Here is an 11,825-nt window from a genome sequence, read left to right on the forward strand (position 1 = left end):
TTGACTGAACAATATCAGTTGAACTTATTTTATATTTTAGTGCACTTTTATTATATGTTAATACAATTAATTTCTAGACAGTAATAGCCAGTTAATAATATAGTTATTTTGCCTTAGCTGCATAGATACTTCAATGTTTGAGCTTTTTAAACCTTTTATAGTTTACATTTTTTATTTTAAGGGGGATACAAAACAAGAATACTAGGTATTATTTGACTTATTATTATTATTTGACTTATTATTTGACAGTTCATTTAGCAACCCTTTGTAGTTACAATGGCACTAGAAAAGTGACTTATGACTCAGAGGTGGTATTCTACCGATTTGCACCGGCTTGGGCGAACAGGTAGCAGTGATTTGGCATGGGTCACCAAATCGGTGGTGACCCCTGGATGGCCACGCCCCCCAACGCGGTCGCCTGGTTGCCTGGTTGCTCACTTGTCCTGGTTGCTCTCCTAGCTTTCCCTGCCACCTTGAAGCCATGGCGCAGCTCGGGCAGATGTCCTGGGGCTGCTGCACATGCGCACTGTGTGTGCAGCTGCTGCACATGCAGTGCACATGTGCAGCAGCCCGAGCACATCTGCCCACCTGCCTGTCTCCTGCAGCACATTTTCTTCCTTCTCCCAGTGGATGCACCTTTTTCAGCTCGGCCCGGCCTGGCCAGCCAGCAGGTGGGTGGACGAATGTCCCAGGACTTCTCATCCCCCTTGTCCCCTTGTTTCTCTGCCTGTTTGTTCTGTATGGCCAAGGAGGAGGAAACCAGCTGTCCAGTTGGGGGAGGATTTCTGTGCTGAAAGAGGCAGCTGGAGACTGAAAAAGAGTCATTTCCAGCAGCAATCACTTTGGCCAGCTGATCTCCTCCTCCTCGGTCATACAGAACAAACAAGCGGAGGAAGAGGAGACCAGCCAGCCAGTTGGGGGAGGCTTTCTGCACTGAAAAAGGCAGCTACTGATCTCCGGCTTTGCTCCACTTCTCCAAAGGTCCAGCACCGCCCTAGGAGGGAACCACAGAAGGACCCATCACATGCCCCTGTCATCCCTGCCGCCACTACTTTTGCTCTTGTTCTCAGCTTTTTCCATGGGGTTGCTCTTAAAGTCGATCTTTAAGAGCTGGAAGACATTTTGTTAGATCGCTGCCAACTCATTGTTGGAAGAGGTGTAGTCCTTGAATACACAAGAAGTCTTGGGCAAAGTTCTCTGACTTATAAAATGCATCCGTGTGGTGTCTATCTGCCGTCACACTCCTTGTGCATGCCAGGAGTGCCTAACCGGAACGAGAGAGAGTAAAGTTGACTGCTATGAGGCAAGCGCCTTGGCTTCCCCTCTTGCTCCTCACAGTCACCCTGAGCCAGTGCAGTTCTTTACTTGGGCAGCCAGTCAGCCGCAGCAGCACCCGCAGCAGCACCAGGAAGTGCCACAACAATGAGGTACAGTAAGATTTTGCAAATTTATCTCCAATGGTTTCTGGCAGAAAACAAAACAAAAACCACCCCAAAACAAAATCCATTAGGCAGGCAGACTCAGCAGGCAGTTGTGATCTTTAGTTGGGCTTTTTTTTTGGTCAGCCTAAGGGCAAAAGAGGGGTGAAAGGTACCTAGGAAATCACCCTGTCTCTACAGCATCGGTCATGTGATTGAGTTGGTGTGGTCAACTTGACGTCACTCACAGCATGGTGCTGCACCACCTTGCCAAGTTGGCCATGCCCACCCAGTCACATGACCACCAAGCCATGCCCATGAAACAAGCCACACCCACAGAATTGGTAGTAAAAAAATTTGAATCCCACAACTGTTATGACCATTTTTCACATTTACAATTATAGCATCACTATGCTTAGGTTAGGTGATCAAAATTCAGATGCTTGGCAACTGATTCATATTTATGACGGTTGCAGTACCTCGAGGTTATGTGATTTCTTTTGCAACCTGCTGGCAAGCAAAGTCAATGGGGAAGCCAGATTTACTTAACAACCATGTTACTAACTTAACAAATGCAGTATTTCACTTAACAACTGTTTCAAGAAAGACAGCAAAATAGGGCAAAATTCACTTAAAAACTGTCTTGATTAGCAACAACAATTTGGGTTCAATGTGGGTGTAAGTCGAGGAGTGGTTTGAGAATGATGATTTATGGATGATAAAAATCTAATTTCCCTATTGTTAATTTAAAAGAAGCGAGCCAGGTGTCCCCACTGCTAACAGGATCCTAGAACATATTTCCAGTTATTGAAGTTAAACCCAAGAGGAAGGCTTGACCTGGATGCCCACATCCTCTGCCCCAAATTCTTCCCATCTCCAGCGTTGCTCAGGTTTTTGCCACTCTAAATTGAGCCAGTCTGATGATTTCCATTTGCAAGGCTGTCAAGGTAGAAAATTTATTCATGCACATTTTTTGAAGGGGGAAAAAATGGCAAAGCATGGGAGATTTGCATTTGACAGATAATATGGCACAATCTGGGACCAAGAATAAGGAATGGAGACTGCAGTCACTTGATTTACGTTACAGCAAGCAAAAACAAAAAAAATCCCCAAGGTATGCCAAATTTAACTTTTTGTAGGACAGATCAGGACAGTTTTGTTACCACTACCAATAGAACTTGGCACAGAAAGGAAATTGGATTTTTATGTCTTTTATTGTGCTTTTTTGTTGAAACCCAGGATGCTGCAGATCAAAGAAGGTGGATGAATTGCTAGACCTAGTAATTTACATGTAAAACATGTGAATTCATTTATTACTGTTACGAACTAAGCAAACGCACTAGCTTTGAATCCTAAAAGTTTTACTTCCACAGCAGGCTCGTAATCCTGCACTTCTCATTGGCCCGCAGTTAGCAGATCGTGATTGGTCGCTTCCAACTAGTCTGATTGGCTAATAGCGGGTCGCCGCTGATTGGACGCTTCCAGCGTGGCAAACTTAAATCATTGGACACTGTGACAGCAGCCAGCTCTATAAAAGGAGCTGCTGCTGCCCTAGCGAGTTGTTCTCTTTCTGAAGTCACTAATAAAGAGTTGAGTCACTATTCGATGCCTCGTCTCCATTCTTGTGCCCACTCCTCCAGATCTAACACTGGCGACGAGGATGGGATGCGGAGACGATAGAGCTGACTGATAGAGCTCGCTGAGCACCAAGCAGAGCACGTGGCTAAGAGCGCATCCACTAGCGACAGAATGACCAGCAGCGCCATACCACCCGCTCCATTTGACCTGGCTAACGAAGACTGGGACTCGTATATGGACAGGTTCCAGATGTTCCTGGAGACCAACAATCTAAAAGATGCCACGCCTGGCAAGAAATGAGCTGTATTCCTGACCCATTGCGGGCCCACCGTTTTTAAAATGGCAAAAGCACTCGTGAAACCAGCCGAAGTCAAGACAATGGATTGGGACAACCTTGCGCCGATCCTCCGGGCCCATTATGCACCGGCGGTGCCAACACTCATCAGAAGACACGAGTTTTACCAGAGGGACCAACAGAAAAGCGAGAGTGTTGGAGACTTCATCGCTGATCTCAGGAACCTGGCGGGACTCTGTGGCTTCGCAAACCTCGAGGAAGCCTTGAGAGACCGAATCGTTCTGGGTCTGGAAGACCCTACAACCCAGAGCAAAATTATGGTGAAGGGGGACATCGGCCTCGTAGATGTCATCGCTGAAGCTACTGCAGCAGAAGCAACCAGGAAATCAGCCGCACCGCACCGCCAACTCGCCAGTGACACTACACCTTTCTCCGAAAAGCACACAACGACCACCCACCATGAGGACCTCGAGTCCTCATCAGAAAGCGAGGAAGAGGAGGTCAACTGCCTCAGGTCAGAACGCGGCCAGCGAGACCAGCGGAACCCTAAATCTTCGCGGCAATGTGCTGGATGTGGGGGTAATCACCCGCGGTCAGACTGCAAATTCCTAGACGCACTCTGCCGTTCCTGTGGAAAGAGGGGACACATCGCAAAAGTATGCAGAAGCAAGCGAGGATCCAGCCCAAACAAAAGAGAATATAATTTTTGGCAGACAACAGGCACCCCGCCAGGAACTCGGGACCGCCTAAACAACCAATGGAGCCACTACCACTACAGAAATAGAGCACCCGCCAATTCAACTAGACGAGAAGAGACCCATCAAACTATCACCATCGGCCACGCTTCGATCTTAGATGCAAGGAAAATCTGAGTGAAAGTTACCATTGGAAATCAACCATGTGTTATGGAAATCGACTCTGGGTCATCTTTATCAATGGTCTCATGGAGAACCCTCAAACAGCTGATCCCTGACATCCGTCGCCAGGACCTCAGCAGTCAAAAAATCATATTAAAAAACTACCAAGGGAACAGAATCCCAGTTGCCGGTACCCGCCACGTCCAAGTATCTTTCAAATACCACACTGCAACTCTCCCTCTTACCATCGTCGATTGAGATCGGCCCAGCTTGCTAGGCTTGCAGTGGTTCGTGCCGCTAGGAATTGAACTAGCAGGCATACACCAGACCGGAAGCGATGACTGGGAAGCGGCCCTTGTCCAGGAATTCCAGGACGTATTTACCGAGGAACTAGGCAAGTACAAAGGATCCCCCATATCGTTTAATCTCAGCCCCGATATCGCTCCCATTCGCCTTAAGCCTCATCGAGTGCCATTTGCACTCAAGCCAAAGATTGATGAACAATTGGACAAATTAATAGCCCAGGGCGTGTTGGAACCGATTGGCCACACCCGATGGGAGACCCCGATTGTCACTCCCATAAAACCTGACGGATCCTTGAGAATATGTGGGGACTACCGGGCCACCCTAAATCATGCGCTTCAGCAGAGCGCTTACCCCGTACCTGTGGTCCAACACCTTCTTCATTCCTTGGGAGGTGGAAAAATATTTGCAAAATTGGACCTAGCCCAGGCGTACCAGCAACTGCCCATAGATGCACAGACTGCAGAAGCCCAGACTATAGTCACGCACAGGGGTGCATTCAAGTGTAATAAACTCCAATTCGGAGTGAGTGTAGCACCGGGCATTTTCCAAAGTCTGATGGAGAGACTATTAAAGGGCATAAAAGGGGTTGTGCCCTACTTCGATGATGTCTTGATAGCTGCCCCCACTAAAAGCCTATTAGAAAAACGACTCAGAATGGTTCTCCAGAAATTCAAAGACGCTGGCCTGAAGGTCAAGAAGGACAAGTGCCAACTATGTACTGAGAGGGTTGAATTCCTGGGGTACCTTCTTGACAAACAAGGAATTCACCCTACTGAGAAAAAACTAGCTGCCATAAAAAACACCCCAAGACCCAGGAATAAAACAGATCTCCAAGCCTTCCTGGGACTCATTAATTTTTATAACATCTTCTTGCCCCAGAAAGCAACCGTTGCAAATGCACTAGCTTTGAATCCTAAAAGTTTTACTTCCACAGCAGGCTCGTAATCCTGCACTTCTCATTGGCCCGCAGTTAGCAGATCGTGATTGGTCGTTTCCGACTAGTCTGATTGGCTGATAGCGGGTCGCTGCTGATTGGACGCTTCCAGCACGGCAAACTTAAATCATTGGACACTGTGACAGCAGCCAGCTCTATAAAAGGAGCTGCTGCTGCCCTAGCGAGTTGTTCTCTTTCTGAAGTCACTAATAAAGAATTGAGTCACTATTCGATGCCTCGTCTCCGTTCTTGTGCCCACTCCTCCAGATCTAACAATTACCATCATTGAAAAGTTTTCTGCGGCCACAGAAATGCATATTTCAATGATATATGGCCAAGTAATGCCAGATACTGGGAAGTTTTTCAATAAATTCTATGTTAACCAGAATTACACATACACATACACACAAAATTGGGTTCTTCACCTTTTTCTATTTCAGTCTTGAAATGCCCTTCACATAGTTTTGTCTTATTTGACACTATATAAATACAAATGAATAGCTAACCCAACTCCGAGAATGTTGATCAATATGTATTCCTAAGAGCTTTGTCTTTAGTATAATTTATTCAGAAGGAATGTGGTGGCTCAGTGGTGAGCTTGTCGATCAGAAAGGTTGGCAGTCCGGTGATTCAACTCCCTAGCATCAAGTAACAGGGTGAGCTCCCATTACTTGTCCCCCTTCTGCCAACCTAGCAGTTCAAAAGTATGTAAAAATTGGGATCACTTTGTTGGGAAGGTAACAGCATTGCATGCGCCTTCAGTGTTTAGTCATGTCAGCCACATGACCATGGAGATGTCTTCAGACAGTGTCGGCTCTTCGGCTTTGTAACGGATATGAGCACTGCTCCCTAGAGCTGGAAATGACTAGTACATATGTGTGAGGGGAACTTTTACCTTTATTCAAAAGACTATTTAGAATATTCTGTAAATTCGTTTTTCAGGGTATGGTTAATGTAAATTTCTCATTAGCCAAGAACTAGAGAATTCCTAGAAAAAAATATAAAAATAAAATAACTGGATAAATTAATTCTGGAGCTCTAAGTAAATTCTTCTTATATATTTTCATTTTCAAGTATAAAAACTGAGTCAATCAAAATCAAACCAGATAGTATCAGAAAAAAACTTAACTCTTAAATTTACTGCCTTGAAACAATAGTAATCTGAATTCTATCTTGACCTGAATCAAAAGCCAAGCCAAAAAAGAATTCTCTGTTTTTCCTTCTCACCAATATTCAACAGTGCCTAAAATCACATAGCTTGTTCCCTACTTTCAATCGTGCTCTGCTCACTATATATGTAGCAAATGACAGACACAGCAATGAATAGGCTGCAAAAAGGAATAGCTGCTACCTCATTTGCCGTTTGATATTAATGGTGATGATTAAAGTCTAAACAATTTGGGAACTCAGTATCCAAGGGTACACATGCCGACGTTTAGCTGTGACTAAATCCCATGGAAATCATTTTTATAATCAGTCACAAGAAAAATCTTTTTGATTCTACTATTGGGAATACTATACTTTGAGGACTAAATTGACATCAATATTGTGTCTTCTTTCCAAGATGATTAAACACACCTTTCATTATACTCACAATTCATCTGCCTGCAAGACAATTGAGGATTAAGCATGATAGATTTTACACTCCTTGAAGCTTTATTAGGATAGTCAACATAAGGAGAAAAAACCACTGAATATTTAGTAACAGTCATTTAAGGCTGTTACTCATGGAGAGGAGATGAAGCAGGTATTGTGCAATATGTAAAAAAATAGTAAAAACAAAATCAGGACATGACTATACTGTCATAAACTGCAAGTAAGAATAGAAGATTTGTTTGAATTTATTATTTTAATTGGCTATATCCTTTCTTGAGATATGTTAGCTTACCCATTGCCTTAGCAGTTCTGATTTATAATGGATTCTGTAAGCTGTTTGTTATATTATATTATAATATGTTATATTATGTTATGTTATATTCTATTATTCATTAAACATTGAAAAAAATGGAAAAAGAAGGACAACTAGCAGCAAGATGGATAGGTGGATACAGTTACAGTGGTGATGGGTATACCTGAAGGACCATTTTAGGGACAGACCACCATTGAAAAAATATGCAATGTAATGTAATGTTATTATGGAATATTTGAAATGATTCAGAAAACAATTAATTCCTCCTTGTCTGGAGTTCCCAGTGTTATTTGGAACTCAAGAATTTCCATCCTCTGGCTTTCTTTTTACAAATTCATTTTATTCCAGATTGTAAGTACTCCTGAAGGATACTGTGGCTAACCATGTAATTTCAGTAGGTGAACAGCTGATGAAGGGACTTTATAGGCCAAGCAAACTTTTCTGTTTTTCTTCCTGTCGTGTGCACACCAGCTGTTCTTTCAAACAGTCTAAAACAAATACAACTTTGCCACAATTTCTGAAGCATTATCTTAATATTTAAATGTTGTATATATGAAGCCAGCTGCACATTTTCAAAATATATGAGTACCACCTTTAAGTTCAGGCCTTTGGGAATGATTAATTGTTACCCACTAATGTAAAAAGCACTAGTATTTGATTTCAATACTGCTGACAACAGAGGAGGAAATGGATATGAAAGAGAGTAGAAATATGCATATTGGAACAAGACCTTCATAATGTATATGGTAGCAACAATGGAGTCTCTCATGGTCTTAGTCTGATTATTGGAGCTGATGGGATGTCACCGAACATTTATAAGGGGATAAAATCAGCAACAAAATGTTTACAGGCAGATTAAATGAAGCTGCTAAAACCTTTCTGACATTGTAATTAGTAACAGAAAAATTAAAGACATTTAATTAAGATATATTGAGAGATGGTAAAATCTAAGATTTGAGGCTAGAAGCAGGTTTTATAAGATGAGAAGAGAGAAAGGGCTGATGGCTAGATAATGAAAAATAAATAACTGCAAAGCTGAATTTAAAGTTTATGCTGTCTCCCATAAGGTGAGAAACTTAGCCCCAAACTCACCTGGAAATGCAGAATATAGGTATAACTATATTTAGTAAACTCCATTTGTCTCCATAAGTATTTTGCTTTTATATCTAACTTTTAAAATATTCTATTCCCAAGTGTTACAAACATCCTGAATCTATGGATGTTTGTTTAGTATTAAGCCCCACTAAGTTCAATGCGCTTAGTTCTCTGTTTCTGTATGTAGTTTTGCAGCATTAAAGTTTAAGCCCAATTCTTTACAAGGGAACGTTCAAGTGTTTAAGAAATATTAAAAGCAATATATATTCAAGTAAATACCGCACAATAAACTAAAGATTAAAAAACAGAAAAAGACATGGTCTATTTGTCATGCAAACATCAATTATTCAAGGATTATTTTTTTCTCCTTCTCTCAGCCTCCCCAGAAAAAAGCCTTTGAAAGAGCAACTCCATTCTCACAGGAAGTCCTGGTGTTTTTGTATAGAATCTTCCCCAGCAGTTTCCCCATCCATCAGAAGAGACCAGCAGGATCACAGGAAGAAATTATTTCCTAAGATCACTGAGCTGTAATATGGAGTTCCCCAAATAACACGCCAGAGTGTTTGAATGAATGGTGCTTGCAAAATTATTTTTCTAGCTCTCTTTCTGCCACTTCAGATACCTGTAGATATAATTACAAAGTCTGATCCACCTAATTTTTTTGCTGTTTATTTTCATTTAATCTGTTTGTTTTTCCAAAAGGGCCTCTTTACTTTAGTTAACCAAAAAAATATTGGGTCAAACCACACCATAAAAATGTAATCCCACTGGAGAATTCTAGTGACCTTATAAATCAGAAAGAGGAAGCCTTGATTTTAATGGTGGCACATGACCCGAAAACCCATATCAGAAATACAATGATTTGTTTGGTACTGTAAAAGGGTTTCCAAGTTTTTATCATGTCAAATTGCTCCTCTTTCTTCTTTATAAGTATACAACTTTTATAAGTCATCAGAGAAAATAATATGCTGTAACAGAAAAGAAGTATCATTTTGTCTGAAAATGTTTTTGTTCAGTAAAAATGTTAAGGTCAATTCCAATTTAGATCTGAGTTTTAAAATCCAGATAACCATCAGATGGCAACAAACAGAAAAGATTTATGCTGTTACCTAGAGTAAATTGTGGGACAAAGCTTTTTTAGTCTGCAGGAGCCAACAGTCAGTAGTTTATGTATTTTAATAAATGTTGTAATACAATGTTTTATTATGTACTTCTGATTTCTTATAGTCACCTAATAATAATCCAGATTTTTGCAACTCTGAGCAGGTATTCCTAAGGCTTTGTTTTAAGAATAACTCTTCACTGATCAACAGAACAAGCATTGTTCAGAACAATAATACTTTGGAGGCAACAGTGACTGCTGATTGAAGGCATGGAAGTAAGAGCAGAGAAAGGTTGGTTGGGTTGTGGATAAACACATCACATTGGAAAAATTGTTTAAAAACCAGTGGTTTGAAGCCCTGCTTGAAAATTACACCAGGGCTATTCTTTGGTTTTGGGAATTACCCAAGCAAGATAATCATCCGAATTCAAAATAGCTATTTGAAAATCTCAACCACAATGATTGGGTTAATATTTTAGGAAGTAATCATGATAAGCTAAATGAAAATGGAGATTTCTGAAACCATTCAAATAGCTTAGAAATGGAACATTTAATTTATAAAGAAAAAGCATAAATGTTAGGGGGGAAATGTCTACTGGTTTTAAGGACTCAGTTTGACACAGATTTTGAGTAATTAATCCAGCAAGTGATTATCTAGGTAACAATACTAAATTAACCTTTGCTGGATTTACCTTAGTATTAGAACGGAATACAAATCACTTGTGCTAAGAAAACTGTAAGGCAGTGTTCACGAAAGGCACTAAGAGTTGCCTTCAATTTAAAGACTTTATTTCAGCAATTACATTTTTGAGAAAGAAAGAACAAGAAAGGAAGAAAGGAAGGAAAATACATTATGTTTCAGTAAACAAAATTGAATTCAAATACCAGATTATTGTAGCTGTGGTACAGCTAATGCACATTTGCCATGCACCACAGCTAAATATGATAGCACCAAAATTACAAATGTGCATTATCAGATTATAATGAAGTTCTGATTGATACAATCACAACCTTGTAGCCAAGTATATAAGAAGCAGAGCTTGTGTTGTTTTATTGAGATCCATATTTGGTTTCTGTTTCTGGTTGATTGATTTGATTGGTTACTTTTCCTCCCTCATCTACCCCCATGGAATTTGGAGTTGATGTCCAGAACCTTTGAAGAGCCTCAGACTGAAGGAGACTGCTATAGGTACTGTGAGCCTAACAAACTGCTTAAATAAGGCCCAATTCTGCTGTGTGTATTTTGTTTGGTATACACTTTCCACATAAACTGCCTGCTGTATTTTAAACTAACTCTTATACTGCTGTGGTAATTTTTCTGCTATTTGTAAATTTATTTCACTTTTATGTATTTGACTTAATCTATTGGTCCCAACAGAACATGATCAGTTTAACTTTCATAATTTTTCATAGGAATTTAATGCAGCCATCATAGTTTGGATCAAAATATCTTTTCTATGAGATTAGAAGAAATTTTTGCTTTGTTTTCTAGAGGAATTGATGAACTTGATAAAAGATGAAATTTTGTGAATTTTGTGAAATGTGTCATGCAGTCATGATACATTTGGCAATTTGAACAGGAGGCAATTCTCTAAATTTTGAAATAAATATAAGATATAGAATAAATTCAATGAGATAAAACGTAAGTTAAAATTCTTCTTTAACCAATAATACTATGATTTTATCACTATTGATATTATTATTACAAGGAATTCATATCTTAATTTATATTTAGGGAACTAGTCACAAGAAAATTGAACCATTGTAAACTGGATTAGGAAGTTAAACAAGAAGAAAAACAAACAAAAAGATTAAAAGAACCCAATATGGATTTATCAAGAATAAACTATATCAAAGTGCTTTATCACATTTTATGACAGAGTGACTCCTTTGTCATGGAAAAGAAGCAATGTTCTCAGTAAAGTTTTGGATAAAATTTCTCATGCTACTCTTTTGGACAGTTGGATAACTATGTAGTAGACAGCTCTGGAATAAAGTGAATTACTGTTGGCTGAAGAAATATACTAGAAAGATTTTTTTGTGTCCTGCTTATTAGAGTCCTTGAAAGATCCATCTCTAATGGAACCATATTCAAAATTTCTACAAGAAGGCAAATTTTTTTGAGGAAGGCATGAAAAATATTTATCATATTTGCTACTGCACCATTTATTAATTTCTTATAGATAAAAATCATAATATCATGATCTCTATGGAACTAGACAATGATCCAAATCCAAAAGAATAATTGTCAGTTGTGGTAAATGTAAGGTTTGATACATCAAAGGATTTCACATAGATGTTCATGTAGTTACTTGGCCTCAAGTCTAATTT

Source organism: Notechis scutatus, chromosome Z (assembly GCF_049901735.1).
Source record: "Notechis scutatus isolate UNSWTSFEM ecotype Mainland chromosome Z, rNotScu1.2, whole genome shotgun sequence".
NCBI lineage: Eukaryota > Metazoa > Chordata > Lepidosauria > Squamata > Elapidae > Notechis > Notechis scutatus.